Source organism: Hemicordylus capensis, chromosome 1 (genome assembly GCF_027244095.1).
Source record: "Hemicordylus capensis ecotype Gifberg chromosome 1, rHemCap1.1.pri, whole genome shotgun sequence".
Taxonomy (NCBI): Eukaryota; Metazoa; Chordata; class Lepidosauria; order Squamata; family Cordylidae; genus Hemicordylus; species Hemicordylus capensis.
In genome coordinates this window covers 229,113,246-229,139,552 of record NC_069657.1, presented here as the reverse complement: position 1 = coordinate 229,139,552, position 26,307 = coordinate 229,113,246, and the positions used below count along the sequence as shown (strand labels likewise).

Genomic DNA, 26,307 nt, shown 5'->3' with positions numbered 1-26,307 from the left:
AGTTTTGTATACAAAACAAGTTGTCCCTATTTCAGCTACAAAAGTTTTGTTGTTTCGGACCTCAATTTTGTGGCAATCTCAGAGTCAGTCTCCATTTTGTGTTTGACGTCTCTTTGAATTTCCCACCTTTCCAGCCTTCCAATCAGTGACCTAAAGCATGGGCTAACCTGCTGATGATTCCCTCCTTGTTCCCCATTGACTTTTTGCCTCTTTCCACTCTTCCTCCAAGGGGCAAAGGTGGGAGGGAGTTCAAGGAGGGGTTTTCAATTCATTCAACAACTTAGTTACTCAGTCGCCATTCTGCCTTCCTGCCTTATTGCAGAGAGAGAGAGAGAGAGAGAGAGAGAGAGAGAGAGAGAGAACTAGTTTGCATTGCATGCCTCAAGTTGCCATGATGCCATGCAGCCATTGCCTATGCCTGCCTTGTTGCCAGCCTGCCTGCCAGCCTGCTGTGGCTACTGCATGCCAGCCTGGGAATGGATTTATTGGCATATTGGAGTTGGATTTCTATGACAGAAACATGAACAGAATGTTTTTATTCATGTCACATACAAGACATACAAGAGAGTCAGCATGGTGTAGTGGTTAGAGTGTTGGACTAGGACCGGGGAGACCCGAATTCAAATCCCCATTCAGCCATGAAACTAGCTGGGTGACTCTGGGCCAGTCACTCTCTCTCAGCCTAACCTACTTCACAGGGTTGTTGTGAGGAGAAACTTAGGTATGTAGTACCTAAGGCTCCTTGGAAGAAGAGTGGAATATAAAATGTAAAAATAATAAATAAATAAATACAACAAAACTAAAAATAAATAAATAAGGACCTCACATTCCAATGCACAAATCAAATTAATTTCAGCCAACCTGGAAGCAACAGGCACACAAACCCTCTTGCTGGTCACCAGGAAATTGTTAGCGCAAACAACCACCACCACCAAATATTACCCACAGTAGGCACTATCTCCCAACCTTGATAACAAAACAACTCTACACCATTTCCATACATTAACTGTATCAATTTTGTTACTTGTGGATGTACATAGCTAATACAGAGAGCACCATCTACTGGCATAGAAGGATATCATGTATTGCTCTTCAGGTTGTGAGGATGCTGACTATGTTTTCTGTGCTCAGACCACGGATCTTCTGTTGGCCCTAGCATGCAAACTGTCTTAGGGCACAATCCAGCCAAACTCAAGTAAGCTTTAGGCTCAATGATTGTGGTGGACAGCTATGTGTGAGTGCACACACATAATTTCCCCTGCTGAAAGCAATGGGATGCTTATAGTTGGCTGGATTGTGGCCATCATTACTACTGTTACATAAAGCCATGTGTTTTATGTTTTACTTTGTTGAAAAGTAGCCAGACTGGATCATAAGTGTATCCAGGGCTTTGTAGTAGCCCCAGTTTGAGCCTGATGGTACAAAGGAGGATTGCTAACTCGCAGCTGGCCTGCACTTTTCTGTTATGGTTTGGAGCTAAGAGGCTCCCTGTCAATCTCTTCCTTCCAGCCATGCAGCAGAATTGCTGCTACCTGCAAAATTTGCTGTGGTGAGAAACTGAATCCTGGCCCAGTGGCTCAAGGGTGGTAGGCTTGCAGCAACAGCTCTGGAACAGGAGATGTTTTATTCCAACAGCTCTTCAATAAAGCTCTTAAAGGTACAAACTCTTCATATTAGTGGACTGGACAGGTATCTCCTCATCATCTTTTGAGAGAGAAGCAAGAAACATCATAACATGCTTTTTGAAACAAGTGTTTCCGTTCAGCCATGAGGTGTACTTCCATTACTCACACTTGAAGCTTCCAACAATGTGCTCGAGCTCCTCCCTGGGAAGCCATGCTGCCATCTTCCAAGACACACATTCAGTTGCCTGACAGCTACTCCAACCTTGGAAAAATGTCAGATGCATTATGAGTGGAGCCAGCAGGTTCTGTTCTGAAACGTTTTGGCAAAGGGTAAAATGAAACCATTGCACTCTGCCCAGACTCCAGAGTTGATTGCAGCTTCAGGAATGGATTCTGCAGTCCCTTCTGTGCATGTTGTGAGGCCTCCAGTGCAAAGGAAGAATCCATTCCAGATGCTGTAATCAATTCTGGAATTTGCAGTCTCCACCAAAACTTCTCAGAGTGATGCTCGCTTGCTCCAACCATCCCTATGATTAGCTCCTTAAGATTCTTAGAACAACTGTTGGCTCTTCTTTCTGCAACTCAATCAAGTTGAATGTTGAATTGCCATTGTGAAGTTGCAAATCAGGAGCAATTCTATTCAGCAAGAAACCAACACTGAAACCAGCCCTGTGGATGAACAAGCTGGGTTGATCTGAAAAAAGTTTGGCAATGGAGTCTCAGCTCTACACCAGTGTTCCCTTTAACAGGGATTCCCAGATGTTGTGGACTACAACTCCCATAATCCCCAGCCAATGGCCATTGCAGCCTTTGCAATCCCTGTTAGAAGGAACAGGGCTCTACACCAGGGATTCTCAACCTTGGGTCCCCTGATGTTATTGGACTTCAACTCCCATAATTCCCAACCAAAGGCCACTGGGGCTGGGGATTATGGGAGTTGAAGTCCAATAACATTTGAGGACCAAATGTTGAGAATCCCTGCTGTACACCCCCAACTGTTGCCCTCTGCCTTTATGCACAATGTCCCAGCCACACTTCATCTGCCCCAGTCAGAGAGGATGAGAATCCCCCACTAGATTATGTAGTTGCTAGGCAAAGGTCTCTCCTGAGCATCCCCTGCCCAGTTCATCCCTGGTGCAGCACCCTTCTGTGTGTTGTCTGGGTAGCTTGGCCCTTTGTGCAAGCACCATTCATCAGCCCCTGCCCTGCTAGGGGTGTGCACAAAACCACCAGGCCTGGTTCAGTTTGAATTTGAACCCAATTTGAATCACACCGGGCCAGTTTGGTTTGGGCCTTCTTTGAACCCCTCCCCGCATTTGGTTCCGTTCAGGGGGTGGGGTTTGACAGACTTTTTTTAAAATTCCTTTTTCTAAAACTTACTCCCTCCAGGGAGCTTCTCCAAGGTGGTGGTGGGGGGTCCACAGATGTTCCCTCTCTCCCCGCAAGCCTTCCTTTTCCTAAAAATCACCTGGTGTGGGCATCTTTGGCCCTTTCCAGGCCTATTCCCTGGTACGGCGGCCATTTTGGAGGCCACCACACCTGCACATTGGAACCCTGAATGGCCCTGCATGGCTGGGTCTTAAAAAAAAAAAAAAAGCTCGATGAACCCACAAACTGGGGGTGGTTCAGCTCAACCCCGAGCCTTCAAACCAAACCGGTTCAGATTCAAGCCAGTTTGTACACCCCTATCGCCTGCTATTGTTTCAACTCACAGCATGAGTGAAGTGTTTTTAGGACTGTTTGCCCAGCATGGACCCAGATAGACTAACATTTCCTAACTATGCAAACTGCTGTTAATACGTGAGAGCCATGGCTGCCTTGTAACTGGGTGCTTGATAATTGCAACATCTGCAGTGTAGAGAAGCTCTTAGTTTTGGTGCTCCTTCCCCACCAAAGCCCCTTTCAGAATGGCCTCTGATTCGCAGCATCTACTTGCTTCAGCAGCTGCTTATAGAACTGGGAAAGACAATGATCAGCATGCCTTTCTTTTTTCCCCCAAACAAAAAGGAAATTCTTCTGAAACTGTCATGCTCGGTACAATTTTGAATCAAACATTCTGCATTAATAAGCAGGACTTTGGATCCTAAGATATGGCTTTTGTGTTGGGCTCACCGTGAATTTTAATAAGCCTGACTTCGTACAAAAAGTGAAAAAGAAACAGGCCCAAGCTCAACAAAGACAAATTTCATTAGACTCTAATCTCCAATAGGCAGTTTCTTCTTTGACAAATACTCTCCTGCAGATTTCTCTAAATCCTTTCAGTCAAGCAATACTTTTTTTTTTGTTCCAGTCAAAATACGTGTATTAAAAAAAAAAAAAAAGAGGAGGCAAGCCTTGGATCTACACACAGAACACATTATATTGACATTAAGCCAGGGAATGATTAAAAAGGTAACACCTTTTATGAAGGTGAGAGGTTGTTAACGATGTATCCCATGCTGAAACAGACCAGCAAATCCTTTGATGAAAAGCACACCAAGTGGTGGAGTGTGATTTATTTGTATTCATTTTCTTTAAATGATGGTATCTGTGACTGGGGGTGAGGGGATGGAATGAAAAATGGGGAAATCATAGATAGCCAGGCAGTTCTAATGCTTATTTTGGCAACAAGATTAGAGCTGATGGCAAGCAATGAGCACTCAGGCAATGGAGGGGTGTCGATCTAGGAGATGGATACTCCCTGGATCCTGAGATCTGAGAATGAAGGGAACATGCCTGAATTGCCTTGGAGCTGCCTTGGGCTGAGTTTAACCTCAGATCTTATTTCTCCTGAATCTCACCCCCTACCCCATTCTTTCCACCCCAGTCTAACCTCAGATCCCACTCCCTGCTCACTCCCTGCTGAGTCCTAAACTCATTCTTTCTCACCGACTCAGTTTTCCTTTCCCCCATGATCCTAACCCCTCGCCTTAAAGTACAATGTATAAGGGAGGACAAATATGTTATGTTCCAAAGGTGACTAGGGAATTTTTGTTCATAAATTTTAGTATTTTAATTTGTTTGCTTTTTAAAAGTAATATTGCAATCAGAGATTAAAGGGGCACCTAAAAATGATGAGAAAGACTGACTAAAGAAGAAAACTTTAAAACTACATACAGGATGGAATACAGTAAGAAATTTGCCTGCATAAGAAAATGAAGGGCAGATTATGAAAGATATGGCAGTCTTTGCAAGTGGGCTTGTTACTTATCTAGACAGATTTTTTTTAACGGTATATAATTGTTTTAGTTTGTATGTAACTGTTGAGGATTCAGTTTACATGCAAACACGTGTAAGAAAATTTGCTTTTTGCAAAGCAGCACTGAGAGTGCTTAGAAATAGGAAAGCAATGAATGGGAAGGTTACTTAACTCTTCCCTACCACTTTCCCACTCCCTCCTCTCCATGAACCCCATGTGTTTGCAAGGAAACCACATGCCTGGAACCTCTTGAGTAGCTGGGAAGAGAAAATGGAGGAGAAAAGCAGAGGACAGGAAAAGGCGGAGGACATGTTAAGTACCCCCTCCCCACACTGTGCCCCATAATATTGCCCTCTTGAAATGCTGCTTTGCTGTGGTGAAATAGGCAACTGTATATTTCCTAGATGCATTTGAGTGCAATGTGTAGCTGAGCCCTAAATAGAATATTATTATACTTTATTATATGCTAATAATAATAATAATAATAATTTATTCAGCACCTAGAAATATAACATTGAACACAAATAAACTGCAACAAAACCCTGCCCATAAGCTTATAATCTAAATAGACAGGCACATTGGGGGGGGGGAGTGGGAGGAGGGAAATAAGGAAACACAATAGAGGAAGAGAGATATACCAAGTTAAAATCTCAGTAAACTAGAGAAGGCCTGGGAAAACAGATATATCTTGTGCCACCTCTTAAAGAGTGGGAAGGACTGAATAAATAACCACACTATTTTGCACTTTTTAAAGTGTCTGCATGCTATCTCAATGAACTTGACAATAGTTGTATAAGATATGTCAGTATTATCACCCCCATGTTGCAGATGCAGTGTAGGTGGTGGTTGAAGCCTTATCACCCAGTGAGTTTATGACAGAGGTGAGATTTGAACTGGAGTTTCTCATTTATAGCTCCCAGCCAAACTACATGTTGTACAGAATGCATTATTAACAGTGGAATAACGAGCATGCAGGGGGGCTGTGTATGTGCCCCTGGCATGGGACCCTGTCCCGGCAGTGTGTGTAGCCTCACCGTGGTGTGCGCGCACACACACCCCACCTCTTGCTCACCTGCTACCTCCACCAGTTCCTTACCACTGCATCCTGTGCCTACCACCTCCACGTCTTGGAAATTCTTCTTCCTTCCAACCTGGGAGCCCGGAAGAGGAAGTTGGGGGCGGGGGAGGAGGAGGCAGCCTGGCAGGTGGCCGGGGAAGGCAGGTGAAAGCAGTGGTAGCAGCAGTGGTCAGGTGGTGGAGGCAGGTGGGAGCAGGTGGCATGGACGGATGGGGACGGATCGGTGGGAGTGGTGGCAGCAGCAGCAGTCAGCCAACCACGGCAAGAGGGGTGCAGTAGTGAGGGGATGGAGGGACATAGGCTTGAGAGGCAGATGTGTCTGTGTTCCAAGGACACCCTGGAACAGCAGTAATTCCACCATTGATTATTAAGATACATGCTTAAAACTAGGAACATCTCTTCTTTGATGTAAAGCAGCCACAGAGGAAGGGGGATTTTTTCTGGGGAAATGTCACAGTTAGAAAGAGTCAAACTCCCCCTCCCCATGAGACTTGGCCTTGATTCCAATCTGGATCAACCCCCCCCCCCCCCCCGGCTGCTCTTAAACACAAAGACAGATTTCTGGTCTTAAATACATCTCTTAATAAGACTTTCTATGAATCATGTAGTTTGGCCTTTAGTCTCTTATTACACCACTCCCATTTGAATGGCAGACTACATGTGTGAGCACTGTAAGATATTCCCCTCAGGGGATGGAGCCACTCTGGGAAGAGCATCTAGGTTCCAAGTTCCCTCCCTGGCTTCTCCAAGATAGGGCTGAGAGATATTCCTGCCTGCAACCTTGGAGAAGCTGCTCCCAGTCTGTGTAGACAATACTGAGCTACAGTAGATGGACCAGTGCTCTGACTCAGTGGCAGCTTCCTATGTTCCAATGTTATTAACTCTCACAGGTCTCGAACTTGATTAATTTAAACCTTCAGATTGAAGAGTCATACATTTGATTTGGTGTTCTGTGTTCCACAGTCTCTGTGTCACATCTGCATGTTTTAAAAATTATGGTATAAAAACTGCTATTGATTTCCAGTTATCTAAAGCTGGAGATCTTGGTAGTTGCTAGGAAGAAGCACAAACCAATTGGTAAGCAATTCTTTGCATAATTAGCAAACAATTTGCAGAATATGAAAATTAAACTACTGGTGGAGAACTGGGATATCATAGCCTTACATATTTTCAGACATTCAGGAATAATTTGTGAGAGCATTCCCAAATCTTAATGTTTCCACTAGTACTAATACTATTTTGACATTTATTGAGCAAAATATACACGGTACAGTCTAGAGCACAGATGTGAAGTAGAAATGGAAGAGGATGGAATTCTTGATAAAGGATTAGCAAGTGGATGGTGCCTCATTTTACTGATGTAGTCCCTGTAGGCATAATAGGAACCCCAACCCTGGCCTATTCCAGGCTTCAAAAGGGTGTGGTTGGTATTATGGGACAAACATGTTTCCAAATAATTAGTTAAACTATAACTTGGTTTCCAGGAATGAAAGCAAATACCTCATATAGGAAGGAACCACCCTGATGAAGATTTGTTTGGGGAGTTACCGGAGATGCTCAAGGAATGGGGGATTCGGTAATAGATGATTATATTGAAATTCTGCATTTCTCAAAGATGAAAGGTTTGGCATTTATTCACACATGTGCTTTGACTTTGCTTTATTCTCCACTTGCTAATTTGCTTGCCTTTCGGATGAAGCAGGGATACACTGGGAATTGGGAGGTAACCTGAGGAAAATGAAACTGCATTTTCTACTTACAGAATGGGCATATTTCATTTCATTTTGTCCAAAAGCTAAGGATGTAACTGAAATTTGAGACTGGAGAGTCTGAATTATGTCAGGAATCATCTAGTGCAACCCCAAACCCTGTGGCAGGAATTTATTTTTCATCCGAGTTTTATTGGACAAATAGTAGGCAGGGATTGTGGCATAGAAAGGAAAGGAAAGGAAAGGAAAGGAAAGGAAAGGAAAGGGGGAAAGTATGTGTTCAATAGAACTCAGGTTGTTTTCGTTGGCAAGTCGCTCAGCAATCAGACCTTCAGCTGTCAAATGAAGGATGTGCTTTGTATCTGTGATGCTCATTCCACACAAATGCACATCCATGCACAAGTGATACATTCAGTAGATTCGATTAACTTGTTAATATGTAACAAAGAGATCCACATGTTGTCAGAATGACATATTAGTACACCCTTTGCAATAGCTTTTTAATGTGCAGTGCTGAGCATCATACATAAAAGAATTGCAGTGTCTGCGATGGGAAGTGCATATAGTTTTCCTTAAACAGGGAAACTCCCTAAACAGGGAGCTAAAACAACATGAAAAATAGGGCCTGATAAAGAAGCATAGACAACTATTCCATATCATCTTTCACCAAAAAACTGCTAGTGACATGCAGATACACTAAACAAAGAAGCATACAGTTTCTCCAGTATAAACTACTAGTATCTTCTGTCTAGTATCTGGCATAGAGATTGGAAAACGTTCCTCTGGGTCCTCCAGACAAATCATGGAAACGAGGAAATATTATCTTATAGCTATATCCCTTCCCCTCTTTTGTTAGTAGTATAGCCATTGTTAACCACTTGCCCTGGCATACAACAGAGGCATACAATTCTGTTTGGAGTGTGTAACTTGCCTTTTGTTTACCATGGGAAGAGCCTGAGATGGGAAAGTTTACAGACTTCATTTGCAACTGCAAAATGAATCTTGCCAATATGTTTGTAAGAAATTACAATACAACCCACTATGTATTTGGCAGCACCTTTTGACTTTCCAGGGACAGCTGTTTTCATAGTATAACTGTGATATCTTTTTACATTCGCTCAGTTTTTGCTTCCTTAAAAATAAAATATAGTAAAATTAGAATGGTGCCATTCCACGCACCACAAATCAGGATCTTAATGTGACATCTGACTGTTTCTTTGAATTCTGTTATTCCATGGTGTGGGTTTTGAGAGAATACTCCTGCCATTCCATTGGGCTCAGCTGTTGATATATGAAACAGAACATAGCAACAACCCAAGAAGGCCCCTGCTGGATCAGACCCAGGGCCCATCTAGTCCAGCACCCTGTTTCCCACAATGGCCCACCAGATACCTCTGGGAAGTTAGCAAACAGGAAAGGAAGGCATGTCCCTTTTCCTGCTGCTGCTCCACTGCAACTCATATTCAGAGGCATACTTTCTCTGAAACGAGGTAGAGTGTAAAGATGTACATGAACAGCTCCTGCACAGGCTGGCAGGGTGGGGAGCAGTTTCCTTAAGGAAACGCCTTCCCTGCTCACCCCCACCTCCCCACTTTTCCGGGTACGGTGCCCAGTCCCCAACCAGGGGTGTGGTGCTGCGGTGCTGTTCCCTGCAGCCTCTGTGCAGCGCTGGCACTCTGCGGAGGCTTCAGGGAGCAGCGCCGCACAATGCCACAGTGCCATGCAGCCAGTTGGGGACCAGGCGCTGTGTCCGGAAAAGTTGCCAGGCGAGAACGAGTGGGTAAGAAGCTCCTTAAGGGAACTGCCCCTCATCCTGTCGAGCCAGCTCAAATGGCAGTGTGCCCGAGCCAGTTTGCTGCTTCCCAGATGAGGAACCCAACTGGCCTGTGCACATCCCTAGTAGAGGAAGAGGGAGACATCACACATATGACATTTTCCTGCATACATAGAGAAAAATAGGTATACTTGTGCACAATGTCGTGCATGATCTTGGAAAGATCTGTTTTGTCATTATGGAAGGCAAAGGAAGTGCACATATTTTGTCTTTGTAGGGAAAGGGTTAGCATGCAGTGGCTCTCAGTAGGGAGCCCATCACATCAGGCAATCTTTGTTTCAGATCAGCTCCTGGGCAGAGTCATAGGCCATCCACCATGTTAGGTGTGCTGGGATTGCAGCCACAGCATTCAAACTGATGGGACTTTCTTATACTGCTGCCATAAGTATACCATGTGGCGCACACCATATGGGGCTATTCACACAAACACACACATGGACAGGCAGGGGGAAGGCAGGGTTCAACTACTTGCCCCCAGATGATTGTTTGCAGGGCCCCCCCCAGCACATAAACTGTGCGCCCACATGATTCATGCTGCCGGGAGCAGCGTGGATAAACAGAGGCCGGGACTTGTTATCCCAGCCTCTGAGTATCCCTTTGAGTATCCCTCCGCTGAGTGCAGTGTACTGGGGGATTCCCCCCAGGGATGGGTGCTCTAGGCACCTGTTTCTGTCAGTGGCAAGCCGCACGTGCTGACACATGACCCCAGCAGCCAGGCTAAAGAGCGTGCTTGGGCCCTTAACATTTGGATAAGAGCCAGGCTTTGGTGCCGGGTTTGGCTTATGAAAACAGCCTCCAATTTTTACATTTATATCCCACTCTTCCCCCAAGGAGCCCAGAGCAGTGTACATGGTTATGTTTATCCCCACAACAACCTTGTGAGGTAAGTTAGGCTGAGAGATACGTTAATGGCCCAGAGTCACCCAGTGAGTTTCATGTCTGAATGGAGATTTGAACTCAGGTCTCCCCCTGATCCTAGTCTAGCACTCTATCCACTACACCACACTGGCTTATGTATTTAACTCCAGGGAAAAATCTCACCCAACTGAAGGAAAAAAACCAAGGGATCAAAATTCCATGCAAACAGAAGCCCATGGAGTTTTCTTTTTAAAGAAAAATGTTCTTTTACAATCAAAACATGCACCAGAAATGGATCATAGAAACATTTCAGAATTAATAGCAGGAAATAGCTATTAGAATCATTCGGACAATGGTTTTTCTCATGACACTCTATGGATGCTAAAGTTGGACTTTGAAGAAGCAAGATAGAAAAAGTGTTGACGCTTTTGAACTTTGGTGCTGGAGAAGACTTTTGAGGATATTATTATTTACGTTTATATCACCCAGAGTCTTCGAAGTGGGCGGTATATTAAATGTTCCAAATAAATAAATAAATAAATAACCCACTCTTCCTCTGAGGAGCACAGAGCAGTGTACATGGTTATTTTTATCCTCACAACAACCCTGTGAGGTAGGTTAGGCTGAGAGATACATGACTGGCCCAGAGTCACCCAGTGAGTTTCATGGTTGAATGGGGATTCGAACTTGGGTCTTCCCGGTCCTAGTCCAACACTCTAACCACTACACTATGCTGGCTCATGGACAGCATGGAAAACAAACAAAAAGATCATAGAACGAATCAATCCAGAATTTTCATTTGAGGCACAAATGACCAGGCTCATACTACCATACTTCGGAAACATACGAAGACCCAGCTCCCTTGAGAAGTCCATAATGCTGGGAAAAGTTGAAGGAAAGAGAAGAAGAGGACGACCAGCAGCAAAGTGGATGGAATTGATTATAAGAGCAATGAATACGCCACTGAGAGACCTTAAAGGCCAAGTTGAAGACAGATCATCCTGGAAAGAATCTATCTATGTGGTCGCTAAGAGTGGACACCTACTTGATGGCACTTAATCAATCAATCAATAGCTAAGACACAACTTATGTGGTGTCCTAGAGGTGTTCCGTAGTGGAACTGAAAATATTAATGACTGCACCCCTGCAAGATACCCTAATTCATTGTTTAATAGCACAGCTATAATTACAAGGAGTTAAAGGTAAAGTGTGCCGTCGAGTCGGTGTCGACTCCTGGCGACCACAGAGTCCTGTGGTTGTCTTTGGTAGAATACAGGAGGGGTTTACCATTACCATCTCCCATGCAGTATGAGATGATGCCTTTCAGCATTTCCTATATCGCTGCTGCCAAATATAGGTGGGAAACATACCAGCAGGACTTTGAACCAGCAACCTCTGGCTTGCTAGTCAAGTCATTTCCCCACTGTGCGGCTTAAATGCAAACAGGCAGTGGTACTGTACAATGTTTGTTTTAGAGTGTGCACCTTTAGCTTTTGGAACTTTTTGTTATGTTAAAATCTGATGTCAATAAGACCTCAGGGAGGAGGATCAGAGGATGGTGAAATGCCTCACTGGACATGCCTTCTGGCTTCCACTACAGAGTCACTGAGTGGGAGGGCAATTTCCACTCTTATCTGAAAGCACTGAGAGGAGTGCATTGCAGTCAGCAACATGGAAGCTGCCATTGGCGAGGAGTCATCCATCTCAGGCTTGTGGGGGGGGGGGTCAAGCTGCCTTTGAAATACTTGTGGAGATTTTTTCTTTTCCCAAAGAGGAGGTGGTGCTGCCAGCACTCCACAGTATCAATAGCAGGCTGACAGAGACAGTGACTGTTTTCATGTGGAAAAGGCTGTGTGTTGATTGCTGTTTGTTTACAGAATGAATTATTCTGGGATTATAGTCCTGGTCAGTCACCAATAGCTCATATCCCATCAGCGTATACTTGAAGTTGGGGTTTTTTATCCCAATGTGCATCACTTTACACTTGCCAACATTGAACTGCATTTGCCATTTTGTTGCCCACTCACCCATTCTGGAGAGATCCTTTTGGAGCTCCTCACAATCTGTTTTGGATTTCACTTCCCCAAAAGAGTTTGGTATCATCTGCAAATTTGGCCACCTTTCTGTTTGCCCCTACTTCTAGATCATTTATGAATAAATTGAAAAGCACCAGTCCCAGTACAGATCCCTGGGGGGGGGACCCCACTTCTTACTTCCCTCCATTGTGAAATTCTCCATTTATACCTACCCTCTCTTTCCTGTCCTTCAACCAGTTATCAATCCACATATGTACTTGTGCCCTTATCCAATGACTACTACATTTTCTCAGGAGTCTTTGATGAGGAACTTTGTCGAAAGCTTTTGGGAAGTCCAGGTATACTATGTTTCCTGGTTGCCTTGTTGCTGATGGTAGAGGGTGAGGCTGAGAGAGAGGGACTCACCTAAGGCTGCCCTAGTGGGCTCATGGCAAAGGCAAGAGTTGACCCAAGGAGTTCCTGGTTCATGAGTCTGTCTCTTAACCATGACATGGCACCAGCTTTCCAGTGCTATAGCTCCATTTCCAAAAATGGCCTATGAACGACCTAAGACAGGAACTCCCAACCTTGGGGTCCCCAGAAGTTTTTGGACTAGAACTCCCACCATCCCCAGCCACAATGGCCAGGCTGGGAATGATGGGAGTTGTAGTTGAACAGCATCTGGTGTCCCAAGGTTGGGAATTTCTGACCAAAGACACTCAGCGGAGGAGCATCTGGTATTATTTTGAAATTTCTTGACTAAATGAAAAGGGCTTTTTATTTCAGGGTAACAACTATGAGAAAATAACCTCTGAAACTTGAGCTTAATTAGGTGAAGTTTATTGAATAAAACACATTTAATAACATATCACGTAACAGACAGATTTAACGACACACAGTGATACTTAAAATAACACATTTTCTGTGCACATAGGAAATGTAGTAAAAATATGTTGAATGTTTGCAATTTCTGTTGAAAGCTAAAGACTTTGCATGGTTAATGTGATAGCAGGATGCAGGAAAATCAAATTGATTGACCGGTGTAAAAAATGTTTGGATCACTTCTTTATAAACAATACATGGACCCTTTTGTTCCCAAAGGAATGATGAGCTGCTGCTCTTAAAACAAATTCCGCTGCTGTTTTTGTGGGTGTAACTTGTGTTAAAGCAGCTTCCCAGATCTGGTGAATCATCACTTGACATGCAAAGGTCTGTTCCTTGAGAGTTGAAAAATGCTGGGAGGGCAGGAGCAGGAAGCTTCATGGAATACAAAATCGTTGTTATTATTAGGAAGCAGGAAAAGTGGAATCTGTGTGTATGTAGCTCAGGCATAAAGCAAACTTAAACAAGTGCTAATGAAAGTGAATAAACAGGATGCTGCGATGGCTTTGCTTCAGCTAGCGTGCTGTTAACAAGATAACGTGCACCCATATTCTCATCACTTTCTGATCCTTGCCATGTGCCCATGACAGCCTGTTTATGTATTGCCTTTTACAACTAGATCCTAAATATGATTATTTGGGAGTTAACTTCCACCAATATCTCTCTCTCTCTCTCTCTCTCTCAAATTTATGTACTGCCTGATATATGCATCTCTAGGTAGTGTACACAATTAAAATACAACAAATATAAAACAAAGTAAAAACAATTAAAACAACTTCACAGAATAAAAAGTTAAAACAATCTCATGAGATCAAAACAAATTAAACAGTTTAAAGTTAATTTCAGTTAAAAGCCTGAGAAAACAGGCTTGTCTTGAGGGGCTTTCTAAAAGCAAATAGAGAATAGGGGTGTGCACAGAACTGATTCTGGTGGTTAAGTTCAAATTTGAACCATATCTCTGGTCTGTGAGCCAGTTCAAGTCAAACCAGCCCTGGGTTTGGTTCAAGGGTTGAACTGGGCCAAACCAATTTGGATTCGGTTAGAGGGGCATGCTTGCAAAAGGGAATCTGGCGAGGATTCCCCTTTACAAGCAAAGGGGGGAACCCTGCCTTTAAAATACCAGGGGGCAGTAAGAGGGCACCTTACCACCACCATCAGCAGCAGCTCCTCTAAAGTCCAGATCCGTTTTGGCACTCCAGCACGGTCCAGTTCTGGCACCCATACATGCCCAAAGGTCATGCATATGGACTCCACGCATGTGCAGATGCGGGAACCGGGATGCTCTGAAGTGCCAGATCTTGTCCGGACTTTAGAGGAGTTGCCACCGGAAGTGGTAAGGTGCCCTCTTATTGCCCCCCAGTATTTTAAAGGCAAGGTCCCCCCATTGATTCTAAAGGGAAATCCTCAGCAAATTCCCTTTTACAAACATACACCTCAAACCACCAAATCAGTTACAAACCAGTTCCATTGGAACCAGAGTCAGTTCAGTTTGAACTCAGACCAGCATCCCTTTTAGGGGGCCAGTCCAGTTTGAATTCAAACTGGTGGAACCGGCCCAGTTCTAATCGAACACAATTTTAATAGAGCTGGTTCTGCACATTCATAACAAAGAGGGAAATGCTCTTATTTTAACAGGGACCATATTCCGAAGCCCTGGGGCAGCCAGAGAGAAGCCTGGTCCCAAGTTGCCACCAAATGAGCTGGTGGCAACCATAACTGGACCTCTCTAGATGATCTTAATAGGTGACAGGGTTCATGACAGAGACTATTAAGTACCCTGGACCCGAGCCATTGAGGGCTTCATTAGACCAAGACACTTTGTATTTTGCTTGGAAACATATTGGCACCCAGTGCAGTTCTTTTAAAATTGGTGTTATAAGGTCCCTTTGGGTTGTCGCGGAGATCAGTCTAGCTGCCTCATTCTGCACCAATTGTCATTTCTGGCCTATGTACAAAGGCAGCCCCTCATAGAGTACACCACTGTTTTAAGGTCATTTACCTCCAGAAATGGGTGTAATTGACATTACTTTGATGTTACAAAGCTGATAAAAAGTGCTCCTGACCACTGCCTCAACCTGAGTAACCAGAGAGAGTTTTAGATCCAGGAACACTCCCAAGCTATGTACCTGATCTTTCAGGGGGAGTGTTACCCCATCCAGGACAGGCAGATCTAAACCATCTTTCAGGTCCCAACCCACCCACAGTCAGTACCTCTGTCTTATTTGGATTCAACTTCAGTTTGTTATCCCTCATCCAGCCCATTACCACCTCCAGGCAAGTATTTAGGGAGGTTTATGCAATTTCCTGATGAGGTTGATATGGAGAAATGTTATCAGCATATTTATAACACCCTGCACCAAACCTCCTGATGATCTCTCCCAGCGGTTTCATGTACATGTTAAAGAGCATTGGAGACAGTATGGAGTCTTGTGGAAATCCATACTTTGTTCTCGCTTTGCAGAACAACAGTCTCCAAGCAACACCATCTGGTATCTACCAGAGAGGTAGGAACAGAACCACTGTAAAACAGTGCCACCCAATCCCACCTGCTTCAGGCAATCTAAAAGTATACCATGGTCAATGATATAAAAAGCCGTCAAGAAATCAAAAAGGATCAGCAGAGTCACACTCCATCTGTTGATAGCCAATAGGAGATCATCCATCAGGCCAAGCAAGGCAGTCTCCATCCCACTTGAAAACTGCTTTGAAATGGGTCTAGATAATCTGTATCATCCAAAATTGCCTGTACTAATAATAGCCTCCTTACGACAAGACAACCCTGCCCTTCCTCAGAGAAGCATTTATAATATTTACCAGACCCTCTCTGATAATACAATTATCAGATAAGATAAGTCAAGCTGGGCAAGGGTCAAGAGAACATGTTGTAGGATGCACAGTCCGAAGCAGTTTGTCCACTTCCTCAGGAGTCACAAACTGAAAATGATCCAATATAATCCTATAAGAGGAGTTGCTGGACACTTCCATAGTAGATTATGCAGTAACTGTGGAATCCAGTTCAGCCCAAATACAAGAGGTTTTATCCACAAAAAAATAGCTGAAGACATCACAGCAAGTGACTGATGGTTCCAAGTTCAAATTCGTGGGGGGGGGGGGGCATATCTGACTCTTCTGCACTTCCTGTGCTGAGTCACAATCCTTCCTTTCCTCCTAGAGAGCAGATGGAAACATCTCTCTCTCTCCTTACTATCCATTATGTAGTCCTTTAGATTAGGTTTAGGTCTTTCCTATCCAAGTGTATTTAACCAATAAATATTTAGTATTTAGTTCTACAAGAATCTCCATGAGTTTTCTCTAAACAGCTGCAACAACTAAGCCATCCTCTGCTACCTACTCTGTAACTGGAGTGTGTGCTTATTCCTTAGTGCTCTGCTGTTTTACCTATTGAGGGTAAAAATTAACAACCTCTAACAGTAGCCTCCTCACAACCCTAGACAACTCAACTGGACATGAATTTGCGGAAGCAATGTGGGCAGAAAAGAGCTGCTTCTTTGCTGCCCATGCTGCCAGAGCATAGATAAATGTGCTCTGTGTTGTGATCTGTTGGATTCATCCCCAAAGCAGTGTGTTTACTTACTGATTTACTTACTTAATAAATAAATAAATAAATAAGGCTCCCTGTCCCCAAAGGGCTCACAATCTAAAAACAGCCACTGGAGGGATGCTGTGCTGGGGTTGGATAGGGCCAGTTGCTTTCCCCTTGCTCAATAAAGATAATAACCACTTTTAAAAGGTGTCTCTTTGCTCATTTAGCAGGGGTTACGAGTAACTTCGCTAAGTTACAGGCAGGGTCACATCTCTAGGCCAATTGTAGCCACCCCTGCTCTAGCTCACCTGGTCCTCCAAGGGCCAGGATGTCTTCCCAGTGGCTCCTGCCTGGCCCTAAGTAAGGCATGGACTGATGACATCAGCAGCCTCAATCCCATTGGCCCCAAAGACACAATAAGTGGCCACAGCAGCTCCGCATCCTCTCGGATGTCTGTGGGTCCTTCCAGAGGAGGTGGGGGAGGCATCTGAGTGAGCAGCAGGCACCTTAACTCCTTCCCTGCGCCCACTGCTCAGCCAGGTTATGACCCAGCTGACCTGGGGAGGGGAGGGGAGAGGAGGGGAGATCCCCATAATGCACCGTGCACTTGCGCGGTGCATTATTGGAGTTCTGGGGGGCATCCTTCCTGGCACCCTGGCCCTTGGAGCTACTGGCAGCAGCTGGTAATTGTTTGGGAAGGTGATCTGCCCACCCAGAAGGAAGCACCAGATCATCTGTGGAGAGATAAGCTCTTTAGGGCTTTCTCCCTGCTAACCCTCTTGGCCTTTCTCACTGCTCGTGAGAAAGGGCTCGTTGTGTTGACTTAATGCGGCTTCCATTGAACGTGGATGTATGTAATGTTCCAGTGAAATCAGTTACTGTCATTTCTGGATGTACATTTTCTGCTGTCTTGGTATAATGAAATCATGTTTCAAAAATCCCACTACATACACCATAAGGATTTCATTAGACCAAGACACCATACAGCCAAAAGTGAACTTTGACAGATGAGTGTTTTGTTTTTGTGCAGTTCTCATTTCTAACAAATGCTGAAACAAAGGGCTATCCCATTAAAGGCTCACTTAATCATGAGTCCGATTTAAGCAAAATTGAAACTGAACATCTTTGAATAAGTGATTTATGTCTTTGGGACAAATTGTTGAAGATTTGTTATTACTATGCAAAGTCTTTACCATTTGTATCTATTTTGCAGGGTTTAGATTCTGCTTCCAGATATGGACAATTAAAGCGGGGTGAGGGTGGGGGTGAGGTGGTGGGATTCAATGCAGAGTAAGAAGTCCTGCAGAAATTAAATGCAGGTTGTAGTTTGTGGGCTGCTGCACATCCATATGTCAGCTATTTAGCTTAATCTGATACACCTTTTATGTTGTGAGCCCCTTGGGACAGATCTATCTTCCAATTCTTTGTGAAGTCATTTTATGGGGGGTGAGTTGTAATGGCTTTGTGGGGTCCGGGTGCTAGTTCCAGGGTGTACAGTCTTGGCACTTGCATGAAGGAGTTCCAGACTTTCCAGAAAGTTGATGCAACAATGTTTTCTGTATACTATGTCTGTTATAGTCATAGCATTATGGACTGTGCCTTTTTGTCCTTGCCAAAGCCCAGCCGGATACATTCACAGTCCACTCCTGGCCTTTCCTCAGAAGGAGGCCCACCTGCCAGGGGATGGGAGAAGTATCCATTGTTCCTGCCTGGTCAACCTCCAGGCTGTTTCCTGCAACCCCTACTTCCACCTCCCCTGGAGGTTGCCTTTGGGCCCTTCTTAACGGCCGCTTGAGTCTAACCCTGCCCCTGAGCTCTACTGGTGCCAGGTGTGCATTTCCCCTGCAAGGAAGTCAGCCTCGGGGTCCTGCAGCCCTTCCAGTCACCCACAGTCATCTTTCTTTCCTCTCACAGGTACCCTTTGTCACAGCCTGGTGTCAACATCACTTGTGCCTGAGCTGGTTACACTGGGAAGCAAATATTGACAAGGACAATATGTGATTCATCATACTCAAAAGATATCCTGATGAACATATCTGAAGAGCTACCCAAATCAAAGTGTGCAGAGACTGTCAGTGTGAGATGCCATATTGGATTTTTACCCTGACTAACATGGACTTAGACAATTGCACATAATTGCACAAGAGAGCCAGCATGGTGTAGTGGTTAGAGTGCTGGACTAGGACTGGGGAGACCTGAGTTCAAATCCCCATTCAGCCATGAAACTTGCTGGGTGACTCTGGGCCAGTGACTTCTCTCTCAGACTAACCTACTTCACAGGGTTGTTGTGAGGAGAAATTTAAGTATGTAGTACACCGCTGTGGGCTCCTTGGAGGAAGAGTGGAATATAAATGTTAAATAAATAAATAAATAAATAATCAGACATGTTCTGATTCACTTAAAACTATGTCAAATCATTCACTTCTTGACTATATCTGCACCTAAGATGTTTTCTTGAATGTTTTTATTTAGTACTGAGGACAGGGTCACTGCAAAGCGCTGTGGTGGACTCCTCAATGGCACAATAGCATCCTAACCCCACTCGCTGCCCCAGTGGTGAATGCTGACCCTTTTTCTTAATGGTGCCCTGATCGCTTTCCCAGTGCCAGACACCACTGGCTGGGAGTGGTCGACCAGTGGGCATGCTCAGAGCACCTGCAAGTGCCCTGCTCCCCCTGGTGGCTCCCAGTGCCAAGAAAGCTAACTGACTGGTGTAAGAGCTCCTCCTTCAGCATCACCACTCTGGGGTGGTGCTGAAGGAGAGGAACGCCTGCCACCTAGTTGGCTTTTCTGGCACTGAGCACCATTGGGGGACTAAGTGTGCCCAGGTTGCCCATCTGTCTTCTGCTCCCCTCAGTGGCATCTGATGCCATAAAGTCTAACAAGGTGGAAGGCTTCCTCCTCCCTCAACACTGCCTAGAGCTGTGGTAGTAAAGAATGAGGACATCCATGGCTGCTGCCACCACCACTGCCCTCTACCACCCAGTAGGCTTTCCCACTGGGCCATTCCCATGGCAGTCTTACTGGGAGATGGCAGGTAACAGCAGCAGCAGATGTCTTGGTGTGAGGCCATTTTGATTTTCCAGATGCCTTGCACCCTAATGTGGCATCAGGGGATTTGAGGGCATGTTAGATGAAAGTAAAAGGAAATGTGATATTTTCCTCGTTCATAATCAGGACTGCCATCTAACTGATTTCAAACCAATCTATATGTCTATTTTATGACACCTAGCTAGTGCCCTTTAAATCTTTATCAGCATTTTAAAATGTGCCTACATTGAAATGAATCTTAGTATGTGAATGAGCACATCTCACAGCTAACCTTTTCAAATTCTCTGTAGCACAAGTATTTTGAGAGCTGAATAAAATAAAGTGACTCTGAAATGGATCATCATATCTGCCCTGCTGAATTGTATTAATGCTTAGAGGAAATTGCCAAGTAAATGTTGAAGACGTAGGGCAACTCTAAAGAAATGCTTGCTGCTTGAGTTTGAAGTGCAATGGAAGTGAACCTTTTTATTTGGTTTATCATCTCCTTATGGTGTGTCTGAATATTCAGATATTCTAGTATAATGAACCGCATTCCAAACAAATACCTAGGAAAGGGGAGGAGAAAGTGTCTACGTAGTCTGTACTCCCAATTAATTGGTGTGCACTCTCAGAATAAAGAATGGACACTGATGAGAAACTCTTTCCAACTGTCTACATTATCACATTTTTCAACTATCTAAATATTTATTTGTTTACTGGAACGGGTGAATAACTCCTTGAACAAGTCCCAAATAAGTCACTGCTTATTTTCTATGGGATGAGACCACCTGGGATGTAATCCTATTGAAATCTATGGCAAGAATCCCATCTCTTTTAGTGCAAAAGCATACTGGACTTTACTTTAGTCCAGGTCAGCATATAATTTTAGAAAATTCTAAACTTTCTTCCCTTAAGCTATGTAGGCTTTTGGGAGGATGTTGAACTAGAACAGGGGACACTTCATAAGTTTAACAGGCTTTGCAGACATATTGCTAAAGAATGCAAATAAGAAACATCTGGTATAGTCTGAATGATGCATAAGTAATGTAAACAATACTACTATTATCTACCCCAGACCTATCTAGAAGAAAATGTAGATTTCAGTTATGGAATATGCTAAAACATTCAATTTTTACTCTCCCCCAGTTAACAGAGGTTTAACTTTGAAAGCAGAGGCTTAGCACAAGGAACATGAGAATGCCAATAGAGTATACAGCCAGTTGAAGTGTCCTGTGTAAACTGGAAGTTTGCATATTGCTGCAAACGACAAAAGAAGTTCCATTAAAAGACTGTGGAAGTGATTTGATAACAGCTGGAATAATTAGAGATCATTTGGACTGGTGGGCACCCGAGTTGGCCTCGCTTTTTACAGCAATGAATTTAACTGCCAAAGTGCCAAAAGACTGGGGAACTGCGATAATAGTTCCTCTTTATAAGAAAGGAAAGCGAGACAACCCTGCCAATTACCATCCCATAAGACTGATGAGTAAGATCTATGCTAAGCATTTGTATGTGATGAGTAAGTGTGATGAGTAAGATCTATGCTAGGCATTTGTATGAAAAGTTAGTGGACTAGATTGATTCAAAAGACATTTTGGTGGATGAACAGGCCAGATTTAGGGTTGGCTCTTCTACTGTAGATCAAGTCTTAGCACTGCAGCATTGGGTTGAAACGTATTCCATGAAACCAAATAGATTGTATACTGCTTAATTTGTGGACTTTAACAGTGCTTTTGACTCAATCTCCAGGGGAAAATTTTGACGCAAGCTTCTGGACTCCACAATTGACCGTCGTCTTTTTCTACTAATCTATAAGGTATATGAAGATTCCTATTTGAAGGAACTGTGTAATTCATTAGGACATCTTACAAAAGAAATTTCAACCAAAGGAAGAGTCAGACAAGAAGCACGTAAGTGAGAATCTGGTGCAGGGGTGTAGCTACAATTGAGCAGACTGGTTCAAAGACACCCCCCCCCCGAGCTCCTCAAGGCCTCCCCCGCTCCATCCCTCCCTATCTTCTTCATTATCTCCCTCACTCCAAGGGGCTGCTGGAGAGAGCGGTGAACATGGGCCCCCACTCCCCTAGCTACTCTCCTGATCTGGCACCAATACTACTTAATATATCAATATTAATTCTCATACCATCCACCAAAGCTGGTTGATAGGCATTTACTGATTCTGCTTTAAGAGGATGATGCTGTTCTGCTTTCTCATACATCATTTGTCGGGCAAGGGATAAGGGGACAAGTACATGTGTGGATTGCTAACTGGTTGAAAGACAGGAAACAGAGGGCAGGTATAAATGGAGAGTTTTCACAATGGAGGGAAGTAAGAAGTGGGGTCCCCCAGGGATCTGTACTGGGACCGGTGCTTTTTAATTTATTCATAAATGATCTAGAAGCAGGGGTAAGCAGAGAGGTGGCCAAATTTGTAGATGATACCAAACTCTTTCGGGTAGTAAAATCCATAACTGATTGTGAAGAGCTCCAAAAGGATCTCTCCAAACTGAGGGAGTGGGCAACAAAGTGACAATGTGGTTCAGTGTTGGCAAGTGTGAAGTGATGCACATTGGGACGAACAACCCCAACTTCAAGTATATGCTGATGGGATCTGAGCTGTCGGTGACTGACCAGGAGAGGGATCTTGGGGTCATGGTGGACAGCTCGTTGAAAGTGTCAACTCAAAGTGCGGCAGCTGTAAAAAAGGCCAATTCCATGCTAGGGATCATTAGGAAGGGGATTGAAAATAAAATGGCTAATATTATAATGCCCTTATGCAAAACTATGGTGCAGCCACACTTGGAGTACTGCGTACAGTTCTGGTCACCACATCTCAAAAAGGACATTGTAGAACTGGAAAAGGCGCAGAAGAGGGCAACCAAGATGCTCAAGGGCCTAGAGCACCTTTCTTATGAGGCAAGACTACAACACCTGGGGCTATTTAGTTTAGAAAAAAGACGACTGCGGGGAGAAATGATAGAGGTCTATAAAATCATGCATTGGGTGGAGAAAGTGGATAGAGAGAAATTCTTCTCCCTCTCACATAACACTAGAACCAGGGGTCATCCCATGAAATTTGAGTGCCAGGAAATGTAGGACCAACAAACGGAAGTACTTTTTCACACAATGCATAATCAACTTGTGGAATTCTCTGCCATGAGATGTGGTGACAGCCAACAACCTGGATGGCTTTAAGAGGGGTTTGGATAACTTCATGGAGGAGAGGTCTATTGACGGCTACTAGTCGGAGGGCTGTAGGCCACCTCCAGCCTCGGGGGCGGGTTGACTCTGGGTACCAGTTGCAGGGGAGTAACAGCAGTAGAGAGGGCATGCCCTCAACTCCTGCCTGTGGCTTCCAGAGGCATCTGGTGGGCCACTGTGCGAAACGGAATGCTGGACTAGATGGGCCTTGGGCCTGATCCAGCAGGGCTGTTCTTATGTTCTTTTTTGGTTTAAGGAGAGTCTTGCAGGCCCTTTCTTTATATTGTGATCTACAGGCATTAGAAATAAATTATGATAAAATTAAATAATGGCATTTGGGGAAAGACCAATTGAGAAAATGGTTGTTGAATAATCATAGGTTGGAGCAGGTTACAAATATCTTGGTTTAGTTGTGCTGCATTGGGCATAGAATACCACATTTAAATGATGTTCTTCAAAATGCCCAGAAGTCTACAAGGGTTGTGCTAAAGTTCGATCAGTCCAAGGGTGCTCAGTTTGTCCTTGCTGCAGTTAAATTATATTTAGCCAAGTTTAGCCAATATTTAGCCAACACAGCTTCTGTACAGAGGGCAAGTTAGTCTGTATACAGATCCTTGAAGCTCAATAGTCAAATTTCTTGAGAAGCTTATTGCAGACACCACATTGTATCAGAAATGCAGGACTCTGCTTGTTAGTGGGTGCCACAAAAGTAGAAGTGGGTCAGTGGCTTAGTATTTTTGAATTGTGGTTAAAGTTAAAATTGCATCCTACTGCCTAGCTCCTTTGGTATTACTAGATAAATTTTCATCTTGCAGGAAATGTTCATTAGAAAAGAAACTATGTCATTACGGCTTCTCTTTAGACTTTTTTGTATCAATGGGCTATGAAAGGGCTAGATGAATGATTAAAAAATGAGAAGAATGACAAACAGAAGTCTGTGGTGTTGGGCGCTCAAATTGTTAACATCAAGCCTGCCAGGTATCTTGGTCAGATTACTGTCCCCAAATATTGTAAAGCTTTTCCGTTAGCCTGTTTAGATGCATTGTGTACAACTGTGCTTGAAGGGAAGATTTAAGAAGTTTCTGTATGCAGAGCATCTACATCTGTGTAACACAGAAAATGTTGAAACAACCACTCATTTTTTGGTTATACTGTAATTTTTATAATGATATTTGTAGTTATTATTTGCTGCCTTTTCAAAATCCAGTGTGTTTTGATAAATTTTATGTAAGGTATCTTTTATCTGATATAAATGATATGTTATCTTTAAGTGTGGCAAAGTTTTGCTTTACAGCAGGGAAGGTTCGACAGAAGATGATAAGTTGATTGGAATGTTTGTTACTATATTTTTTACTGTGTTGTTATATTTAAACTACTTGATTAGTATTTGATTAGCATTATGCTAGCAATATTTAGTTTTTCCTCCTTTCTCTGGTCTGTGATTGAAATAAGGATTCATTCTTTAAAAGACTGTACTTTTCTTTAATCATTTATTCTGTGAGATCAAGACAATCTTAACTGCTTTGCACATGAATAAGTCACTGCAAGATCAAGGACTTGTGATAATATGCAGATTTACCCAGATGATGATGTGTTTGTATCATTGAGTTTGTGTAGTAAATTAGAACTGGAAAATGTTTTAAACTTAAGGTATGAACTGGAGGGCTCCTGCTTAGTCCAAAGATGGGAGGAGAAATGTGATTGAAATAGACAAAACATGGCTTTGTAGTCAGCCTCTCTGTTAAGATAAACAGAGGAAGCTCTGGCCTCTGGCTCAGTATTTCAAGTCAAATTGTCTGGTTGCAGAACAAACAAGACAGTGGGGTGTTGATTTATGAAGCGAGAGCCAATTCCCTAACCAGAAGTAGGAGACACGTTGTGTTTTGAAATATGAAATTTCAGAGGTCTGATCTGTTGCTGGTGCCTGCAAATGCTTATCTGCTGGCAGTGGTGTTGGCAGGAAGGTACACTAGCGCTGATGAAAGAGGACAGCAGCCTTTGGCTACACTCTGCAGACCACTCATTGTGGACAGCTTCTAATCCAGGTTAGCGCTGGAATTCCTCTTTTTCATATTTTGAAGTGCCTAGGGAATGCAGCCGGAAAACACCACGCGGAGTTGCCTCCCATGACGCCCACTTGGACCCCAGTCCTTACCTAATGTCTAACCCTGTCCACAAGCTTTTCTCCACCCCACTGGGTGTGTCCCTGTTAGTGTCCCCCCCAACAGGGATTCCAAGATGTTGTTGACTACAACTCCCAGAATCACCAGCTGTAATGGCTTTTGCTTGGGGATTATGGGAATTGTAGTCAACATCATCTGGGAATCCCTGTTAGAGGGAACACTACTGGAGACTTGCACTGACATTGACATTCACTCCACGGTAGGAGGCAGGATTTTAGGGATCATCATCTTGTCACTGCTGACACAAAGAGTCCTCCCATGCCACGGCTGGTGCTGGCCTTTGGGGTCCTTCCACAGGTATTGCTGGCAATGGTAGATCATGCACTTAGTATGTGCAGGACAGTTCTTGACCTTTGGAAATACAGTGGTGATTTTTCTTTCCTTATTTAGTGCTTTTATAGCCTGCCTTTTCCCCATGCTAGAACCCAAAGTGGTGTACATGGAGTTCCCAAGCGGTCATCTCTCCAGGCAAGGAACAAAGCGGAACTTGCTTTGCTTCCACAAGTGCCTGCTCTCAGACTAATGTCTGGCATTTACATGAGTGACTCCTGGCATGTAATAGGGATGTGCATGAACTGGCAGATGGCCGGTTTGGCAGCAGTGGGTTACCTTTAAGGAGCAGGGAGGGTGCTCTCCCCACCCCCCGCTGCATTTCCTCCTCTGGTGCTGTGCCCAAAATAACTGGCCACCTCGGTCAGCGTCAGACTGGAAGTAGCTGGTACACATGCCTTACCTTAGGTTACCTTAAAGGTACCCCAACACCACCACCAAACCAGCCAAACCACCTGTCCGGTGGACGAGTTTGGAGGTCCAGAAAAATACCTCTGAACCAGTTCATGCACATCCCTAGTATGTAAGTGAGTTGGTCAAATAATTCAAAATATTGGCTGCATTCAGACATAACGGCTAACCACCATTAAACTTGGCTGAAGTTGTAACTCCATTACACCCGAACGTGTGAAACTGCGGCTACGGCCTGAAAGCTCACTCCAGTTTGCCTTGCCAAACTCCAATTGGAACCTTCTGTTATCTCTAAGGTTCACTGCCAACAACTGAGGTTTTGCTGCCAAGGCGTTACATCTGCGGTTTTGTGCTGATTTCCAAACCTCAGTCATAGGGGCAATGGCGCAGATCCAACCAAGGATGTGGCTGCTCCATGCTTTTGGTGGC

The 26,307-nt window shown here is 44.0% G+C and overlaps 2 long non-coding RNA genes across 2 annotated transcripts in view; one reads left to right on the top strand and one right to left on the bottom strand.

The window, feature by feature from the left end:
- The window catches only part of LOC128341244 (uncharacterized), a 111,915-nt gene that overhangs the window by 7,954 nt on the left and 77,654 nt on the right, over nt 1–26,307 (top strand). Inside the window, exon 2 of the long non-coding RNA XR_008314279.1 lies at nt 21,503–21,663. This is a non-coding gene — a long non-coding RNA (uncharacterized LOC128341244). The remainder of the gene's footprint in view (nt 1–21,502; nt 21,664–26,307) is intronic.
- LOC128341245 (uncharacterized) lies at nt 1,585–3,122 on the bottom strand. The gene is made up of 3 exons (XR_008314280.1): nt 3,006–3,122; nt 1,792–1,887; nt 1,585–1,704 (listed from the first exon to the last, which is right to left on the bottom strand). It is a non-coding gene; the product is annotated as an uncharacterized LOC128341245 (long non-coding RNA).